We start from the raw sequence: 22,556 nt of genomic DNA, 5'->3' as shown, positions 1-22,556 counted from the left end.
GAGCTGCCAGATGTCAACTAAGCCAGCAGAGGTTACTGGCAGCTTGGGACCAGAAATAGAAATTAGAGCAAATATATCTATAAAAAATGTCTGAACATAGGGTGGATAGCTAGTGGGAAGCAGCGGCATGGCACAGGGAGATCAGCTCGGTGGTTTGTGACCACTTAGAGAGGTGGGAGAAGGAGGGTGAGAGGGAGGGAGATGCAAGAGGGAAGAGATATGGGAGCATATGTATATGTATAACTGAATTCACTTTGTTGTAAAGCAGAAACTGACACATCATTGTAAAGCCATTATACTCCAATAAAGATGTTAAAAAAAATAAATGTCTGAGAAGTCCATTCAGCTCTAAATACAGAGCAATTTTAAGATCCCTAGATGGAACCTCTCTCGGCTGGCCTGGGTAGGTGGCTGTTTCTTTGATGGGTTCCACAGACACTTTCCTCATGATTTTTCTTCATAAGTGTCATGCTTTTGATTATTCCATTTTAGTATATCAAACCTGATATATGTGGCTCAGTTTAACTATAAGACCAACCAAAAGGGACATAAATGAACATGATTTGCCACTAGATCTGTTTTTTTATCCAGGTCATTTATAAGTTGTTTCCAAATACACACACACACACACACACACACACACACACACACACACACACACACACAGAGAGTCAAATACTCAGAGCTAACATTCTTGAATGCTTACTGTGCACCTTTCACTGTTTGATCTTATTTAACTTACCTAAGACCTTTGTCTTAGAATAAGAGAATAAGAACCTTGTCTAAAGTCATACGGTAGATTATGGAGGCAGTATAGGAAAATAGGCAATCTAGCTCAGAGCTTGGCTTCTTAACCATTGCTATCCCTCCCTAAAATAGTGCTTAGACTGAGAAATGTGCTAGATAATGCAATATGTGTCTTAAGAAAGTAAATTTTCGAAGTTATCTTATTAGCTTCCATGCATTTATAGAAGGACAAAATATATATTCAACTAGAAGTTAATTTTTTATATACTTGTCTTTTATCCTCTAGATTTGTACTATTCAATATGACAGCTATTAGACACATGTGGCTATGGGGCACTTGAAATGTGGCTAATCAAAGCTGAGATGTGCTGTAAGCGTAAAATACATACTGGATTTCAAAGACTCAGTACCAAAGACAAGACTATAAAATATCTCATAATTTTATATTGATTATATGTTGAAATAATATTTTTAGATATATTGAGTTAAATGAAATATAACATAAAATTACTTGTATCCATTTCTGTTTACTATTTTTGAATTTTATTTTTTTATACAGCAGGTTCTTATTAGTTATCTGTTTTATACATATTAGTGTATATACATCAATCTCAATCTCCCAGTTCATCCTACCATCACCATCCCCCCCCGACACTTTCCCTCCTTGGTGTCCATACACTTGTTCTCTACATCTGGGTCTCTATTTCTGCCTTGTAAACTGGTTCATCTGAACCATTTTTCTAGATTCCACATAATATGCATTAATATATGATATTTGTTTTTCTCTTTCTGACTTACTTCACTCGTATGACAGTCTCTAAGTCCATCCACATCTCTACTAATGACCCAATTTCATTCCTTTTTATGGCTGAGTAACATTCCATTGTACATATTTACCACATCTTCTTTATCCATTTGTCTGTCGATGGGCATTTAGGTTGCTTCCATGACCTGGCTATTGTAAATAGTGCTGCAGTGGACATTGGAGTGCATGTGTCTTTTTGAGTTATGGTTTTCTCTGGGTATATGCCCAGTAGTGGGATTGCCAACAAGCTTTTTAAAATATAAAGTTAATTCTTACATTTATGTGGAAAGAGCCTACAATATCTAAAATGACTTTGAATAAGGAAGAAAAAATCTGGGCTCACAATGCCTAATTTCAAAATTTATTATAAATAGTATGGTACTACATAAAGATTAAAAAACAGATCAATGAAACAGAACATAGAGTTCAGAAATATTCCAGAAACATATATGGTCGATTGACTTTTGACAAATGCCCCAAGACAATTCAATAGGGAAAAAAAATAGTCTTTTCAAAAAATAATGCAGAATTACTGGACAAATACATGGGGCAAAAATAAATCTCAACCTCTACCTCACAGAAAAATTAACTTGAAATGGGTCATAGACCTAAAACCAAAAGTTAAAACTTTAAAGCTTCCAGAGGAAAACATAGAATATCTTTGTGACTCTTGAAGAGGAAAATTTTTTTAAAGATGAGACAAAAAGCACTGACCATAAAAGAAAAAAGTGTCAAACTGACTTCAAATATTTTAAAAATATTGCTCATCAAAAGACATGGTTAAAAAATGAAAATGCAAGCTACAGCTTGGGAGAAAATATTCACAGTACATATATCCGACAGCAGACTTATATGAAAAAGGATTATGCCAGATTGTTTAAGTAACAGATTGTATTCATAAGAACCTAAAACTGGAAACAACCCGAATGTCCATCAACATTTGAATGAATAGACAAATTGTGGTATAGTCATACAATGAAATCATACTCAGCAATAAAAAGGAACATACTACTGATACAACAACATGAATGAATCTCAGAAACTTTATGCTGAGTGAAAGAAGTAAGACACAATAGTGCATACTCTATAATTCTATTTAATAAAATCTAAGAAAAAGAAGAAGCAATCTTTGGTTGTCAAAATCAGAACAGTCATTCCTGATGTGGTGTATGGGTTCTTTAGGAAAGAGCATGAGAAAACTTTCTGGAGAGATGGAAATGTCCTATACTTTGACTGCAGTTATAAACCCAGGTATATATATTCATCAAAACTTGTCAGACTGTTTACTTCTTACCTGTATATTACACTCTATATAAATTTTACTTCAATGAAAAGCCAGTTACATTGCTCAATCTTATACACAATTCTCATTAAATATTTCATTGCAATGTTGTAATTAAAGTCATCATGGAATTAGTGTTCCACAAAGGCAGGGATTTTTGTTTGATTTGTTTATGGCTAAAACCCCAATCCCTGGCCCTTAGTAGGCATTCAATAAATATTTGTTAGGGAATGAGTCATGGGATACATTACTAGTGCCAGCTAAGGATGTTAACTTCAGTTATATACATCATTCTGTGTCTAGTTATGTGTATGTATAGATATATTATTTATAATCCAACTCAGTAGAGCCTCTCGGATGGTAGTATGCCTAACTGATAGAAAATAGCGATTAGGGAGTAAAGCATTCATTCATTGGTCACTTGGTTATAAATTTAACTTTACCAGCTTAATAACGAATAGCTATACCTGTCATGCCAAATGCTGCAAGCATTTCATCTTTCACGCAGGCACTCAACTAGATTTTAACATTAAGCATGATGAAAACAAGTCTACACAGATTAAAAAATTAAATTTTTTGAGAGATTTATGACCAATTTTAAGGGTTCAGGATACAGTTACATACACAGTCCACATAATTCTTCCCCTGCAAAGCATTAGGATAGAATTACATTTTTCTATTGAGTAAGCATTTGTCCTTTGAGAAGTGATCAGAACTAGTCAAACATCATTAAGAATCATATAGGGATACTAAGTAAGGAAGGTCAAGATCTTTGACTATTTTACCCTCCTAGTTTTAATGTGAAAGTTTAATTTATTCTTATGTTTTAGCAAGTATTCAAAAAATGAGCAGGGTTTGTATGTGATAGGCTATTATAACAGATTTTTAAAGATATGTGTCACCACCACTTCCAAAACACCTCCACTTTTATACAGTAGCATGAAATTATTTCCAACATATTAAAATATGAAAGGAAATCAGTAGAATCTTAAAATAGGTACACAAACATTTATTGTCATTGAGGAGTATTATTTCCCGGTGAATTACTATTTAACTCCATGAACTGAATGAGAACTTGGACTTGTACCACACAACAGCTGTCTCTCATGGGATCATACCCAAGAAGAGCCCACATACATTTTATTTCACATCAAATTGGGATTTTCTGATTAATCTTGAGCATTATTATCTTAGGGAAATATTTCAGAAAGAAATATTTTAAAAGAAATGCCACATGAAAGTAGGTTGTGTTGGTTAGATAGTTCTGTATATGTACATTCTAAGATTTTCTACATGGTTAGTCCTGAGAGAAGAGAAAGTGAGAGAGAGAGTGAGAGAAAGAGAGAATGAGGAGGAATGTTTACAAAGGAAGGAGGAAGGCTCTCCCCTGAAGAAAAAAATAAAAGTTATCTAACCAATGCAAGTAATTTATCATTTTGCTATTTCCCAAGTACCCTAAGAGATCTTTTTATGCTCTCACCTATTCTTTATAAGAGAATCTAGCTTGAGCAGGTTTGAAAAGTAATGGCTATGAATATTCTATTCTATGCAGACCTATTTTTGAATACCAAATAAAACATACACACACAAAAAAACTGTACATGTAACGTGACTTCCATAGTTTTATGTGAGAGTCAGTTTCTGATTGGGTGACTCTGCCTCAGTGGTTGTTCGGTAATGAGCTTTTAGGATAAATGCATTTCCTACCTCCAAATCAATAATCGTACAATGTTAATTTAGAACATGATCTCCGTGGTCACCAACAATTACCATGAGGATTTGCTTTTCATGAAACAACATGTGCACAAAACTTGTCCCTGCCAATGGACAGGGATAAGTTTGAGTACTTACTTGAGTACTTGTTATTATTTGACATTGGCAGCTGTACTACCACGGCTTGCTCTTTTCCTGTTGGATCTATTGATTGAAATGCCATTCATTTTGTGCAGATACCAAAAAAAATATGGCTTAGCTGGCTTCTATTTATTAAGACGTTGCCAAGTAAAAATTTCATTTAACTTTAAGAAGTCCTGATATCATTTTTCTTCCATATTTGTTTCTCACAAAAAGTATTTGAAATTCAGGGAAGAATTATAAGCCCTTCACCTGTGGTTTGGAAAAAAAGGTCTTCAGCTTCTAGTTAGTCCTCTATGATTAGCTTTTATTTACACCACAATACACTTGCACTATGAAAGCAAACTGTCTAATAGATGTACTTTTAAAAGAAAACATCTACCTTACATGAGAACAAAAATGTTTGATGGGTGAAAGAAAGAAAATGGGTCAACACAGAGTATTGCAAATCAACTAGTAACAGACCACTTGTTTGAAAGTTTTCCCCAGTTAAACAGAATGATTTTACAAAAGAAAATGTGAGAGAAGAGAATTATTTGAAGGTAATGAAGATATATCAAAATGGGTGAATATCTGTATTAGTTTGCAAGGGCTGACATTAACAAATTACGAACTACAGACTGGGTGGTTTAAAACATCAGAAAGTTATTGTCTCAAGGCTCAGGAGGCTAGAACTCTGAAATCAAGGTGTGGGCAGGGCTATGCTCTCTCTGTATCCTTCTAGCTTCTGGTGACTGTCAGCCATCCTTTGCATTACTTGGGGCAGCATAACTCTAACCTATGCCTTCGTCTTCACATGGCTGCCTTCCTTCTATTTGTATCTGTGTTCAAATAACCCTCCTCCTATAAGGATGCCACAGTGTGATCTCATCTTAACTTATTACGTTTGCAAAGACCCTATTTCCAAATAAGGTCACACTCTGAGGTTTGGTAAACCACATTCTGAGGTAGACATGAATTTTAGGGGGACACAATTCGACCCAATACCATTGGTTATGTTGGAAGATTAGATTATGTGTTACATGAGATCAAGGACCATTACTGACTGACTAATCTCCATATTCTCCTCACCTAGTATGAAGTCTAGTACTATGTAGATACATAATAAATGTTAGTTTAATAGGGTAGATGGATGAATAAATAACAGACTAGATAATGACCCTTAGCGATGAAAAACCAATAAATTGCAAATGGAAAATATAAGTAAATAATACCTTTGTATTGAATTATATTTTCTGCTGTTTATCTTTGTGTTTCTGTTTGGGAATTATCCAGTTAGAATTCAATATTCCCATTGTAACCTAGACCAGAAAGCACTATCAGGCCCATCAACCTCTCTTTGAACCAGTTCTGTAATACAACAACAATGTTAAAGCACCAGTGAAGATTCTTCTAGTTTAATCAAACTCCCCTGATCTTCTCTGAAGTGCATGAAAATAAAATAGAGCTTCTTATAAAACAGCATTTCCAATTAAGGAAAAAAGACAGAATAGTAAGCTGTCTTCATTTCATGTCAGGCTCTCTTGGTTCTTTATATACTATTTTTCCAGAAGTCTAGAAAAATGTGTCAGAAGTTTTCTCAGAATTTTCTTGCCTTAGCAGAGCTATGACAGATTATAAGGTTAGCTCTGCCACTTAAGAGAGAGAGTCATCTCCTTTGTTTTTATTAAATGGTAGGGGTGGCTAGAGTTAGCATCTTGTATTATGAGGACACCACTGTGCTCTCATTTTCCAAAGATGTCTAAGTTTAGCATTGTAATAATGGGCCAAAGGGCTAAAAAAAGAAAATATTGGGAATCTTTGTGGTACTTATTATTCACTTTGGTGAAAAACCCTGGAAATGAATCACAGCTTTAAAAGATAACCATAGGACAGCAACAAAGAAGACTTACAAACATGCTATCCCCTTAAACCTTTCCTTGTTCCCATTCTTTTCTTGTTCTGGAGCTAAGTGGCACACTCACCCAGATATTAATGAATAACCTCTGTTGGAAGTAAATATCTAAAATCACAACTGCTTATTTATAAAGGTCCAAATTCATGCATCCATTGATGACAATATACTGTTATTTGAGGAACAACAGTTGTACTCATTCTGCAATAACATTTCCTCACCAATCTTACTACTGAAATCTGAAGTTCTACTATTCAGTCATCAGGTATTGGGTGATGGTTTCTCCTACTGTTGAAAATTCAAATGTTCCCAGAGAGTGGATGACATTAAAGGCTTCATAATACTTCGTTATGATCCAGAAAGAGAAAATATCTTTACAAATTTTAAAAATATTACAGCGCCAATGATTATGATTCACTTTCAATCTCTTATCCCTGGGGGAGCTAGAGAAAAACACAGAACCATGCTGAAATTCACCACCAGCATCCTACCACATCTGCCTAGTACACTCTCACCTCTAGTCTCCTAGGTGACCCCCTTCTCTTTCCTCAAACTCTTCACAGCTCCTCTGTTCTTTTCACTCTCTCCTGATGGCCTTGCATTTTACTTCACTGAGACATTAGAAGTTCTCAGAAACAATGTGAACATCTACCAAACTACCAATCTATCTGTATCTGGACGTGCATCCTCCTCCTTCCCTCTTGTCACTTTCCATGGTTCTATGTAAGTCCGGTGCTTCCCTGAGCTGCATCCCCTCATCCTGCTACCTACTTATTTTGGCAATTGTCCTGACTCCTGAGTCATCAGTTTCTCCTATTAGTTCATTCCTATAAGCCTACAAATATACTATAATTTCTACCATTAAAAAAAAACAAACTTCTCTTGTATACCTTAAATTTACATGGTTATATATCAAATATATTTCAATTAAAAAATAAAATTTCAAAAATAGAAAAATAAGAAAAACCTCTATTGACTCATGATCCTCTCCACTACTGTTCAATTTTACTGCTCCTCTTCACAGATATCGTCTTTAAAGGCTGTCTATGCTTGCTGTCTCTTTCTTTCACCCTGTCACTCTGGAGCTCACTCCAATCAGTTTCATCTTTACTATGACACTGTAAGCACTCCTGTCAAGGTTATCAAATTCCTCTCTACATTGCTACATCCAACAGGCAATTTTCAATTTTATATTTTCCCCCTACTAGCTGCATTTTAAAAAATTTATTTATTTATTTATGGTTGCGTTGGGTCTTCGTTGCTGCGAGCAGGCTTGCACTGCAGCAAGCCGGGGTTACTCTTCGTTGCTGTGCGCAGGCTTCTCATTGCGGTGGCTTCTCTGGTTGGGGAGCACAGGCTCTAGGCATGCAGGCTTCAGTAATTGTGGCATGCGGGCTCAGTAGTTTTGGCTCACAGGCTCTACAGCACAGGCTCCGTAGTCGTGGTGCATGGGCTTAGGTGCTCCGTGGCATGTGGGATCTTTCCAGACCAGGGCTCGAACCCATGTCCCCTGCATTGGCAGGCAGATTCTTAACCACTGAGCCACCAGGGAAGTCCCTACTAGCTGCATTTTTACTCTCCTTCTGGAAACACTTTCTTCACTTGACTCTGAGGTTGTTACTCTATTTAGATTCTCTTCCTATCTCACTGGCCCTTCCTAAGCTTCTTTTATAATTTCCACCTCTTTTCTTCAACTGCTAAATATTGAGACACACCAGGAAATAAGACTTAAGATGACTTTCAACTTATATATCCAGTTTTAAAGTCCACACTTACATATCCAACTGCTTATTTGACATTGCAACTTGAGTATCCAATAGGAAATTCAATCTTAACATGTCCCAAGCCACAATCCGCATTTTCTTCTCCAAACCTACCCTGTCCCTGGATTTATTCATCAAAGTAAATATCAACTCCATTCTCTCAGTTGCTCAATTAAATTCCTTGGCTTTATCTTTGACTCCTCCCTTTCCCTCACACCACACTTCCCCTTCATTAGCAATCTTTACAGATTTACCTTCAAAATATACTTACAATCTGGCCCCTTCTCCACCTCGGGGGCTACCATCATCCCTCAGTAGGATGATTTTCATGGCCTCCTGACTGGTCTCTCTTCCCTTTATTCCCTTTCTCACCCTCAGCAGCCAGAGTGATCTTTTCAAAACTGAAGTCAGATCTCACTTCTCTGTTCCAAAAACCCAGTGGATCCTCCTCTCACTCAGAATAAAAACAAATTTCTCAAATATTAGGCTATAGTCTTGTCCCCACCACTTCTCTGAACTCATTTCCTATTTCTGTCTGGTTTTCTCCCTCTGCTTCACTTACAATAATTTCTTCCCAGCAGTTCTACTTCTGGATGTATACACAAAGAAAATGAACACAGGATGTAAAAGAGATATCTGCATTCTCATATTTATTGCAGCATTACTCACAATAGCCAAGATATGGAAACAACCTAAGTGTCCATCAATGGTTGAATGGATAAAGAGATGTGGTATATATACATATATATGTGTGTGTGTATACACACACACACATACATAATGAAATATTATTCAGCTATTAGAAATAAGGACATCCTGCCATTTGTGACAACATGGATGGATCCTGAGGGCATTATGCTAGGTGAAATAAGTCAGACAAAAAAAGACAAATACTGTATGATATCACTTACATGTGGAATCTAAGAAAGCCAAACTCATAAAAACAGAGTAGAGTGGTGGTTACCAGGGGTTGGGAGATGAGGGAAATGGGGAGATGTTGGTTAAAAGGTACAAACTTCCAGTTAGAAGATGAATAATTTCTGGGATCTAGTATATAGCATGGTGATTATAGTTAACAAGACTGTATTTTATAATTGAAAGTTGTTAAGAGTAAATCTTAAATGTTCTCACCAAAAAAAAGAGAAATGGTGATGATGTGACATGATACATGTATTAGCTAAGGTTATGGTGTTAATCATTTTACAATATAAGTTCATCAAATCAACACATTATATACCTTAAACTCACACAATGATATATGTCAATTGTACCTCAATAATGCTGGGAAAATGAAATAAAATAATTTCTTTGCTCTTCCTCCAATATGCCAAGAATATTCCCACCTCAGGACATCTGGAATTTCTGTTCCCTCTGTCTGAAACCCTTGTACCCATATATTCACATGGCTCTGTCTCTTACTTCCTTTTGGTCTCCATTCACAATAGTAACTTATCATGGGGGTCTTCTTTGGCCAACCTGTAGAAAATAGCAACCATCACCCTGACTGGCTCTTCTCAGACTTCCCAGCACTTACCACTGCTAAATATTACATATGTACTTCTTAATTTGTTCATTATCTATCTCTTCTTCTAGAAATTGCTGTCTAAGCTCCCTAGACAGGGATTCTTGGCTATTTTATTCATTCCTGTTTTGCCTAGAGCCTAGAACAGTGCCTAGCCTATGGGTAAGTGTTCCATATGGCTTTTCAATGAATAAATGCCTTCCTTTTACCAACTTCACTCTTACTTCTCCTAACGATGTCTACTTTATTCTCATTTTCCTTTTATTGATGAGATAAACCAGCTCCAAGACCAGCCATCTGCAAATAATACTCAGAATCCTCCCACAGAGTTCCTTGAAAACTAAACTAAAAAATAATAGAAATTTTAATGCATTTATTTTAGGTTAAAATTATAATTTTTACTAGGCCTACACAGTATAATTTATTTTGGGGGAAAAAGAAACCATTTGTGAAACAAGGCAGGATAAAAAGAAAAAGAAAGCAAAAAAAGCAGAGTGGGAGGAGAGTTAATTAACCATCAAGTTTAACCTAGTTACCTCACAGGTGATCTATGGGCATCAGATGTGTGTGAAAACACTCTAAAGTACACAGTACTATGCAAATTCAGTTGTTTTATTAAAAATTCATATTTTCGAGGCTCTTCATTATTAATCAAGTTATTTTTGTTTACATATTTATTTTTGAAAGTCTTTTAAAAACATCCTGGTGACATTTTCTAACTGAGTTAATGTAGTACTGCATACCAAACCTCACTGAAACTTCCTTTCTGTGAAAAGAGAAAGAACGGTGTAGTAGGCAAAGTAATGTCTTCCAAAGATGTTCACGTCTGTTGAGTATGTTAAGTTACAGAGCGACGGGAAATTAAAGTTGCAGGTGGAATTAATATTGTTACTCAGCAGACCTGTAAAGTAGGGAGAATCCTCTAGATTATCCAGGTGTGCTCAATGTAATTACAAGCGTTCTTAATAGCGGATGTTGGCGAGGCCCTACAGAGAGAGAAGCGCGAGGGAATGTTGCTGGCTTTAAAAATGGAAGGAGGCCGGGAGCCAACGAACGTCGCCGGATTCTCAAAGTTAGAGAAGGCAAAGAAGTTGATTCTCCCCTAGAGCCTCCGGAAGGAATGCCACTCTGCCAACACCTTACTTTAGCCCAGTGAGACTCGTGTTGAACTTCTGACCTCTGGAACGGTAAGATAAAACTTTGTGTTGTTTTAAACCACTGAGTCTGTGGTAATTGTTACAAGAGCGATAGAAAACTAACACAAACAGCTTTGGGGCATGAGCGGGCTCCAGGACCTGAGTCTCCATTCCAGACCCATCAACTTCTCTAAACCTTGGTTCCTCATCAGAAAAACGAAGATAGCAATAGTGTTTTCTCCATAGGAATATTGTGAGCATGGAATAAGATAGTTTAAGTAAAGACTCAAAACAGGGCCCACAACATGGTAACTTCTCAGTAATGGTTAGCTGTTAACTTAACTCATCATTTTTCTGTGAACTTCAAGTGTGAATTATTTGTAAAATCAAAGGACTAGTAAAATAAGCTGTACATGTGTTGGGATGAAGATAGAATTTGGAGTCAGAAGAAAGGAGCTAAAGTGCAGGCTCTCCTAGCAGTGTGATCTTGGGCAAATCATTCAATGGCCTTCATCTGGAAACTAAGATAATTACAGTTGCCTAATCACTACCAAATTAGATACTCGATGTGAAAGCATTTTGGAAATCAAAGTCATGCAGCTGGAATTATTGCACATCTCATAAATCCTTCCCATTAGCTTCTTTTGTTGACATTTATTTTTCTAAATGTGGAATAATAAAGAAAAACTCTTTGGTTACAGCTAGAGGAATCTAGCTAGTTGGATTTGGGTTATGATAAATTTTATGGTAGGTAATGAGGTAGCAGAGAGAGAGGACAACAATATTACCCAAACAGGATTTCTTTTTTAATGAAAATGTGGGTCATAACCAAGTTCTAGAAAGAATCAGAGCAATTTTTCTGAAATCATCATAAAGAACTTGACATTTCTTTCTCTGTACTAATGCTTCTTGCTTATCTCGAGCTCAGCTCACATTCATCCCAATTCTTTTGAACAGGCTGTATGTCTAAAGGCTAGATTGCCTCTAGTAGGAAACCTAAAATCACATACAGTAATCCAGAAAGCCTATTCCCTTACTCTCTTTTTCTTCTCCCTAAATTTGATATTCATGTGAAAAGTCCTTCATCAGCTTGGTTGGGTTTCTGATCTAACACCATCTTGGTTCTGGATCTCTCTCTGCCCTCTAGTAGCTTCACTTTCCTCTTTTTCCCACCTATTTTCTGAAATTCAACTTCTTTCTCCTCTTAGGTCTTTGGTAATACAGATGAATAAAGGCCCACAGTAATAGAACTAAAGTAACAGGATAAAAAATGTAATACAGGTAAAGTGAGTTAACACAGTATTCCCCAAAGTGTGTAATACAGATCTCTAGCTCTGCAGACTGTTAGTAAGTTATTGTAAAGAGTTCCCTACTTTCATAAATTTGGAGAACACTGGGTTAAATTTCAACATATTTCATTATTTCAGGTTTCTCTGGCCTTTAACATGTTAATATGCATGGGGCTCTAGCACACAGCTTTTCAGGTTTACCTGGCCAGGAGCTTTTTTTTTTTTCCCCCGGTACGCGGGCCTCTCACTGTTGTGGCCTCTCCCGTTGCGGAGAACAGGCTCCGGACGCGCAGGCTCAGCGGCCGTGGCTCACGGGCCCAGCTGCTCCGCGGCATGTGGGATCTTCCCGGACAGGGGCACGAACTCGTGTCCCCTGCATCGGCAGGCGGACTCTCAACCACTGCGCCACCAGGGAAGTCCAGGAACTCTTTTTTGAATGTAGAACATTTGGTGGACTAGAATGTTTGGTAAACTTAGGTAAAATCCTGGTTAAATGCCTGCCATGTTTAAATATATATATATATATATATATAGAGAGAGAGAGACAGAGAGAGAGAGAGGCAGAGAGAGAGAGAGGCAGAGAGAGAGAGGCAGAGAGAGAGAGACAGAGAGACAGAGAAAGAGACAGAGAGAGAGACAGAGAGAGAGACAGAGAGAGAGACAGAGAGAGAGACAGAGAGAGAGACAGAGAGAGAGACAGAGAGAGAGAGAGAGAGAGAGAGAGAGAGAGAGAGAGAGTCAGAGAGTCTGAGTCCACAGAAGACCATATAGGGCTCTAGGGGGAGGAAAAAACCGAGGAAGTACATTTACCAAAGGAATAAGGTATATTTCAAAGAAGATAAGGAAGCTCCAAAATTATTGTTAGATGTCTCAGGCTAATACAGTATTATGCTTGTGTGTAAAGAAACAATTCCCATTCTGACTCTCCTGTCTTGGTTGGGAAAGGCCCACTCAATCAATTTCCTCCTGTCCTCTCATACTTTTCCTTTCTCCTCCTCAACCCTAAAAAATATTATCTTTGCCCAGTTTTCCTCCTTTACCTATTTTCTTCTCTACTACCCTCCCACCCAAATCAAGAAATAGTGATAATTCTACAAAGCATCTGGGTGTTTATTTTTTTCTCTCCCTCTCAGTGGAAAGATGAATAAACTATAGCAGAATGCTTTATTGATATCTCATAACTAAAATGTTTCAAAATCCAGGAATTAATTGCCATTCATATTTCTCTGGCTTGAGTTTTCCCCATTTTTTTAAAGCCTAACAGCTTACTATGATCACACCTTAATTATTCTTACCAGCAAATAATCATGTACTTGAATTTTACTATGATCCTACATCCTTGGAGCTGGAATTGGAATTTCAGAAGAGACCTGAAATTCCAATTCTGTCTCTTTGATTCTCACATACTACTCAGTAACTAGGCATTCCTCATTCATTGAATGAAGACTTATCAGGTGCTGGTGTATGCAAGACTTTGTACATGGTACTAAGGATTCATATAGGTAGCTTACAGTTACTGGTGGTAGCAACAGTGGTGGTAGTGATAATGTGGTCGTCTCCCATAAAAGATTTTCCTCCATTATATAAAGAGCCAGTGAAGTGGAAGTCCCCACCATTCTAAATGGATAAGCATGGCACCGTCCTACAGACAGAGGGTAATTATTATTGTTGGTGAGTGGCTTATTGGACAAATCACTTGTTCTGGATCAGTGGTTCTAAATTCAAGCTGCACAGTAGAGATCTAAAATATTGATGCCTGGGTCCCACGACAAATCAACTGAAGTGTAATATCTGAAAGAGATGGGTTCTTGGACATGGTTATTTTATTAAAGGTCCTTTGGTGAGTGTAATATGTATTCAGTGTTAAGAACCATTGTTATAGATAGGAGGAGTAAGAAGGAAATTGGGTGCAGTAAGGATATCTACCTCATAAGAGGAAGGCCAAGGGAGGAATTATTAAGTTTACATACATTAACTAAAGAGCTCAGAAGTTGAGCACGCCACTGAATTGTCACCGAGGGTCACGGCATCTACAGAATTACATAAGCCAGATCTCTATCTCCCAAGCAACTCCATTCTCTTAGAGCATGGGGAGGAGGACTGCTGCAAAAGGAATCCCAAATTTCTAGGGAACTCAGCTCACAGGTTACATTTATCAGTTAAAATTATAAATATTGCACATGGTCTCAATACCCAGAGGTAAACATTCACATAACAGATCTTATTAGCAGACAATTGTGAAACCAAATAATGATTTTTTTTTTGTGGAGTTGCACATGTAAGAACAAACACAAATTAAAAATAAGAGGCTTAATTCTTCTCCCTGTTGAAAATGGGGGAAGAGATTTCCCTCCCCTCCCTTTTCACAGAGCATTTGCTTTATAAAACTTATCATTGTAAGTACTTCCTCACTTCTTTGAAATACATATAAATCCTTTTGAAGACTAGATAGGTCTTTTGTCACCTGGCCTCCTGTCATCTTTCTGACCTGGAATGTCTTTCTGAAGAACTGGGGAACTATCTCTTTGAAATGCAAACATCAAGGGAGATAGTATCCCTATCTTCCAGATTCTGTGGCAGATAGGAATCTAACTTCAGTGGGCACTTTGCTCTAAGTTGCAAAATTGCCTCCTGCTGTAAAGAAATGAGGTTTGTTTTTTCTCTAGATAAAACCAATTAGCTAATACATATTGTCTCCCCAATTGCCCGGTAAAGTTAGGATGAACTATGTGCAACAAATGATGTTGAATCCTTTACTTATTTACTTATTATTCATCTTGAAACATGTATGTAGTACGTTAGTCGGCATGGCTTTATAAAGGGATGAGATTTCTTTCTCTCTTTGAAATCTGTTTTTAATTGAAGTATAGTTGATTTACAACTTAGTTTCATGAGTTTCACGTATTAGTTTCAGTTCAGTTTTTTGCAGATTATATTCTGTCATAAATTATTACAAGATACTGGGTATAATTCTCTCTTCTGCACAGCAAATCCTTCTTGCTTATCTATTTTATATCTAGTACTTTGTATCTGTTAATCCCATACTCCTAATTTGTCTTCCCCCCCTTTCATGTTTGGTAACCATAAGTTTGTTTTCTATGTCTGTGAATCTGTTTCTGTTTTGTATATATATTCATTTGTATTGTTTTTTAAGATTCCACATATGGGTGATATCATACAGTATTTGTCTTCCTCTGTCGGACTTATTTCACTAAGCATAATATTCTCTAGGTTCATCCATGATGATGCAAATGGCAATATGTCATCCTTTTTATGGCTGAGTAATATTCCATTGTGTGTGTATGTATATATATGTACATATATACATATGCATACATACACACACACCACATCGTCTTAAGCCAGTCATCTGTTTATGGGCACTTGGGTTGCTTCCATGTCTTGGCTACTGTAAATAGTGCTGCTGTGAACACTGGGGTGCATGTATCTTTTTGATTGTGTTCTTATTTTTTTCTAGATACATACCCAGGAGTGGAGTTGCTGGCTCATTGGCTCATATAGTAGTTCTATCTTCAGGTTTTTTTCTTTTTCTTTTTTTTTTTGTTTTTAGGAGACTCCATACTGTTTTCCATAGTGGCTGCACCAATTTACATTCCCACCAACAGTGTACAAGAGTTCCTTTTCTCCACATCCTCTCCAGTATTTGTTATTTGTAGACTTTTTGATGATAGCCGTTCTGAGAGTTGTGAGGTGATACCTCATTGTGGTTTTGATTTGCATTTCTCTAATAATTAGTGATGTTAAGCATCTTTTCCTATGCCTGTTAACCATCTGTATGTCTTCTTTGGAAAGATGTCTATTTTTCTGTCCACTTTTTGATTGGATTGGTTTTTTTTTTGATATTGAATTGTATGAGCTCTTTATATGTTTTGGGTATTAACCTATTGTTGGTTGCATTCTCTGCAAATATTTTCTCCCAATCCATAGGTTGTCTTTTTGTTTGTTGATGGTGTCCTTTGCTGTGCAAAAGCTTTTAAGTTTAATTAGGTCCAATTTGTTTATTTTTGCTTTTATTTATTTTGCCTTGTGAGACTGATCTGAGAAAATATTGCCACAATTTATGTCAAAGAGTTTTTTGCCTATGTTATCTTCTAGGAGTTTTATGGTGTCTTATATTACATTTAAGTCTCTAAACCATTTTTAGTTTAGTTTTTTTTTTAAATAAATAATATGGTGTAAGGGAATGTTCTAATTTCCCTGTTTTACAAGTAGCTGTCCAACTCCCAGAACCACTTGTTGAAGAAACTGTCTTTTCCCCATTGTATATCCTTGCCTCCTTTGTCAAAGAATAATTGACTATAGGTGTGTGAGCTCTCTATTCTGTTCCACTGATCCATGTATCTGTTTTTGTGCCAAAACAATGCTTTTATTACTGTAGCTTTGTAGTAGAGTCTGAAGTCTGGAGGGTAATATCTCCAACTTTGTTTTTTCTCAGGATTCTTTGGCAATTCAGGGGTTTTCATGGTTCCATATAAATTTTAGGATTATTCTTATTCTGTGAAAAATGTCCTGGATACTTTGATAGGGATTGCTTTAAATCTATAGATGGCTTTGGGTAGTACAGCCATTTTAATAATATTGATTCTTCCAATCCAAGAGCATGGGCTATCTTTCCATTTCTTTGAATCATCTTCAATTTTATCAATGTTTTGTAGTTTTCAGTGTATAAGTCTTTCATCCCTTTGGTTAAGTTTATTACTAGATTTTTAAATTTTTGATGAGACTTTAAATGATTTTTTTTTTACTTTCTCCTTCTGATATTTCATTATTAGTATATAGAAATGAGACAGATTTCTGTACATTAATCTTGTATCCTGCTACCTTGCTTAATTCATTTACTAGCTCTAATAGTTTTTGGATGGAGACTTTAGGATTCTTTATATAGAGTATCATGTCATCTGCAAATAGTGACAGTTTTACCTCTTCTCTTCCAGTTTAGATACATTTAATTTTCTTTTCTGATTGTTGTGGCTAGGATTTATAATACTGTGTTAAATAGAAGCAGTGAGAGTGGACATCCTTATCTTGTTCCTTGATCTAGCAGGAAGGCTCTCAGCTTCTCACCATTGTGTATTTCATTGGCTGTGGATTGACATAAATGGCCTTTATTATATTGAGATATGTTCCCTCTATACACACATTGAGAGTCTTTATCATGAATGGAGGTTGAATTTTTGTCAAATCCTTTGTTTTGCATATATTGAGATGATCAAGTGGTTTTTGGTTTTCCTTTTGTAAATATGATGTATCACATTGATTTGTGTATATCGAACCATCCTGTGACCCTGGAATAAATCCAACTTGATCATGGTGTATGGTCCTTATGTATTGTTGGATTCATTTTGCTAATATTTTGTTGAGGATTTTTTGAATCTATATTCATCAAAGATATTGGCCTATAATTTTCTTTTTTTGTGATGTCTTTATCTGGTTTTGTTGTCAAGGTAATGGTGGCCTCATAGAATGAATTTGAATTTGGGAATAGTTTGAGAAGAACAGGTATAAGTTCTTTATATGTTTGGCATAATTTCCCAGTAAAGCCATTGGTCCTAGACTTTTGTTGCAGGGTTTTTTAAATTACGGATTCTATTTCACTTCTGGTGATCAGTCTGCTCAAATTATCTGTTTCTTTTTGACTCAGTCTTAGCAGGCTGTATGTTTCTAGAAATTTGTCCATTCCTTTTAGGTTGTCCAATTTGTTGGCATATAACTGTTCATACTATTTTCTTATGATTTTTTGTATCTCTGAGGTATTGGTTGTTTCACCTCTTCATTTTGAATTTTATCTGGGTCCTGTCTCTTTTCTTCTTTGTGATTCTGGCTAGAAGTTTGTTGATTTTTATTTATCTTTTTAAAAAAACCCAGCTTCTGGCTTCATTGATCTTTTCTATTGTTTTTTCAATCTCTATTCTTTTTCCTGTCTGACCTTTATTATTTTATTCTGCTGAGTTTGGGCTTTATTTTTTCTAATTTGTTTAGGTGGTAGCTTATGTTGTTTTGATATTTTTCTTGTTTCTTGAGGAAGACCTGTATTACTATGAACTTCCATCTTACAAATGCTTTTTCTGCATCCCATAGATCTTGTAAAGTTGTGCTGTCATTTTTGTTTGTCTCGGCATATTCTGATTTATTCTTTGATTTTGTTGTTGATCCATTGGTTTTTTTAGTCTCCATGTGTTTGTTTCTTTCTGTAGTTGACTTCTAGTTTTATACCACTGTGGTTGGAAAAGATCCTTGATGTAATTTCTAGCCTCTTAAACTTGTTGAGGCTTTATGACCTAGTATGTGGGCCATCCTGGAGAATGTTCCATGTGTGCCTGAAAAGAATGTGTAATCTGCTTTTGGGGGGAATGTAGCATCCTTTAATTAGATAACATTTAAATCCACTGGTTCTGCTGTATCATTTAGGACCTTAGTTGCCTTACTGATTTTCTGTCTGGATGATCTCTCCACTGATGTCACTAGGGTGTTAAAAGGTCTCCTACTATTATTGTACTATTATCAGTTTCTTTTTCTGTCTTAGTATTTGCTTTATGTATTTAGGTACTCCTGTGTTAGGCATGTATTTTTTTTTTAATTGAAATATAGTTGACTTACAGTGTTGTGTTAATTTCTGCTATATAGCAAAGTGATTCCGTTATACAGATCTATACATTCTTTTTTATATTTTTTTCTATTATATACTTTTCCATTATGGTTTATCACAGGATACTGAATATACTTCCCTGTGCTATACAGTAGGACCTTGCTGTTTATCCATTCTATAGGGAACAGTTTGTATCTGCTAACCCCAAACTCCCAGTCCATTACCCCCTACCCTACCTCTCCTGTGGCAACCACAAGTCTGTTCTCTAGGTCTGTGAGCCTGTTTCTGTTTTGTAGATAGGTTCATTTGTGTCATATTTTAGATTCCACATATAAGTGATATCATATGGTAATTGTCTTTCTGTCTTACTTCACTTAGTATGATAATCTCTAGTTCCATCCATGTTGCTGCAAATAGCATTATTTCATTCCTTTTTATGGCTGACTAGTATTCCATTGTATATATGTACCACATTCTCTATCCATTCATCTGTTGGTAGACATTTACGTTGTTTCCATGTCTTGGCTATTGTGAATAGTGCTGCTATGAACATAGGGGTGCATGTATCTTTTTGAATTATACTTTTGTCCAGATATACGCCCAGGAGTGGGATTGCTGGATTATAAGGTAATTCTATTTTTACTTTTTGAGGAACCTCCATAATGTTTTCCATAGTGGCTGCACCAATTTACATTCCCACCATCATTGTAGGAGGGTTCCCTTTTCTCCACACCCTCTCTAGCATTTATTTGTAGACTTTTTAATGATGGACATTCTGACTGGTGTGAGGTGGTACCTCATTGTAGTTTTGATTTACATTTCTCTAATAATTAGCTATGTTGAGCATCTTTTCATGTGCCTATTGGCCATCTGTGTGTCTTCCTTGGAAAAATTTCTATTTATATCTTCTGCTTATTTTTCGATTGGGTTGTTTTTTTTGTTGAGTTGTATGAGCTGTTTGTATATTTTGGAAATTAAGCCTTTGTAAGTCAAATCATTTGCAAATATTTTCTCCCATTCAGTAGGTTGTCTTTTCATTTACAGTTTCCTTTGCAGTGCAAAAGCTTGTAACTTTGATTAGGTCCCATTTGTTTTATTTTTGTTCTTATTTCTATTGTCTTGGAGGACTGACCTAAGAAAACATTGGTATGATTTATATCAAAGAATGGTTTACCTATGATCTCTTCTAGTAGTTTCATGGTGTCATGTCTTATGTTTACATATTTAAGGCCTTTTTGAGTTTACTTTGTGTATGGTGTGAGGGTGTGTTCTAACTTCATTGATTGACATAACAGCTGCCCAACTTTCCCAGAACCACTTGCTGAAGAGGCTGTCTCTTTCCCATTGTATGTTCTTGTTGAGCGTGTATGCTAACGAGTATAATATCCTCACTAGTATAATATCCTCTTCCTGTATTGGTCCCTTTGTCATTATATAATGCCTTTCTTTGTCTTTTTTTATATCATTTGTTTTGAAGTCTATTTTGTCTGATATGAGTATTGCTACCCCCTGCTTTCTTGTCATTTCCATTTGCATGAGATCTTTTCCATCTCCTCACTTTGTCTGTCTGTCTTTCACCCTGAAGTGAGTCTCTTGTAGGCATCATATTAAAGGTTTTTTTTGTAATCCAGTTGGCCACTCTGTCTTTTGATCAGAGCATTTAGTCATTGAAATTTGAAGTAATTATTGATAGTTATGTACTTATTGCCATTTTATTCCTTGTTTTCCAGTTGTTTTTCTTCTTTGTTCATTTCTTTTTGTTTTTATGTTGTAGTTTGATTTTCTTTCATAGTATGCTTGAGTTCCTTTCTTTTTGGTTTTTGTGAATCTATTGTAGGTTTTTGATTTGTGGTTACCCTGGTGTTCATGGATGTTGACCCATAACTATATCTACTTGCTGTAAACCGATAATCATTTAAGTTCAAACACATTCTAACAGATCTATGTTTTTACACCCCTCGCCCACATTTTGTGTTTTTTGATGTCCTATATTTCATCTTCATGTCTGTCCTTTTAATATTTACTGTAGTTATAGTTGCTTTAACAATTTGTTTGTTTTTTAATCTACCTACTGGCTTACCTAAATGATCTTTAATCCTTACTATATATTTACCTTTCCTATTGGTATCTTTCCCTTTCCTATAAATTCTTCTTTTCAATTTGGAGAAAACCCTTCAACATTTCTTTTAGAATAGGTTTTAATATTCATAATTCTCTTTGTTTTTGCTTGCCTGAGAAATTCTTTCTCTCTCCTTGTATTCTAAATGATGGTCTTGCTGGGTAGACTATCCTAGGTTGCAGGCTTTTCCCCTTCAGGACTTTTCAAGCCAGAAAGGAGTGACATGATATATTTAAACTTTCTGCAGAGAAATCAGCTGACAACCTAATGGGGGTTCCCTTGTAACTAACCCTTTTTTTCTCTTGCTGCATTTAGAATCCTTTCTTTATCTTTAACTTTTGCCATTTTAATTATGCTATGTCTTGGTGTGGTTCTGTTTGAGTTCATTTTGTTTGGGACCCTCTGTGCTTCCTGTACCTGGATATCTGTTGCCTTCTTTAGTTTTGGGAAGTTCTCAGCCATAATTTTAAACACATTTTTGATCCCCTTCTCTCTCTCTTCTCCTTCTGGAGTGTCTATTATGTGTAAGTTGGCACATTTTATATTTTCCCATAGATCTTGTATGTTGCTTTCATTTTCTTTTCATTTGCTTTTCTGTGTGCTGTTCTAATTTGGTGATTTCCATTATTCTATCTTTCAAATCACTTGTATGTTTTTCTGTATCATTTAGTTAGCTATTCATTGCTTCTAGATTGCTTTTTATCTCAGAAATTGAGTTATCTATTTTTGATTGGGTCATCTTTATAGTTCCTAGTTCCTTGTTACAATGATCTACATTTATATTGATAATCTTAATTCAATTAGCATTTTTATTATCTCCTTTTTAAACTCATTGTCTGGTAGACGGATCTGTTTCATTATTTAGACTTTCAGGGTTTTTCTCTTGCTCTTTAGTTGGGAGTAGTTCTTCCACCTTTTTACTTAACATTCTCTGTCTCTATGAATTTAGAAGAAACACTTATCTATTGTGGTCTTGAAAGGGTGTTTTTATGTGGGAGTGTCCCTATGTAGACTGTGTGTATCCAGTGTCTTTGGTGTGAAGGCTTGTTTTGATGTGGATGACAGCCACGTTTTTCCCCAGGTGTACTGACCACTATCACCTTGATAGGGAGTGCAGTTTGTGTTAGGGGATCTAAAGCCTGCACAGAGTGTGAGGCAGGACTTCCTCTCATCTCCTTGGATATCACCACTCTGTCAAGGTATCGGGTCTGCTCCCCAGTTGCTGGAGCAGAAGCCCTGAGGGTTGAGCTTGAGCAGGCTCTGTTTCTCTTGAATGTGTTCTTTGCCCCAAAGGACAGGAGTGCTGAAGTGAGGCTCTTGCACTCACACAGGTCTGATGCACTGCCCACGTAGGAATTCATGGCTCTGCTCAGACATAGCACAAGGTGGCGTCTCTTCCCCTCTTGCGGTTGTCCCAAGGCTGTGGCACAGAGTGAGTGGGGTCAGTGTGTCATCTAAGCTGGGGCTAGAGGTTGGAGCTTTGTGGCTGCAGGAACTGAAGCAGCTGTGCTGTCATCATAAATCTGGGTTTCCCCTGT

Source organism: Kogia breviceps, chromosome 1 (assembly GCF_026419965.1).
Source record: "Kogia breviceps isolate mKogBre1 chromosome 1, mKogBre1 haplotype 1, whole genome shotgun sequence".
NCBI lineage: Eukaryota > Metazoa > Chordata > Mammalia > Artiodactyla > Physeteridae > Kogia > Kogia breviceps.
The sequence above is the reverse complement of the archived record's forward strand: the minus strand, read 5'-3'. Positions refer to the sequence as shown.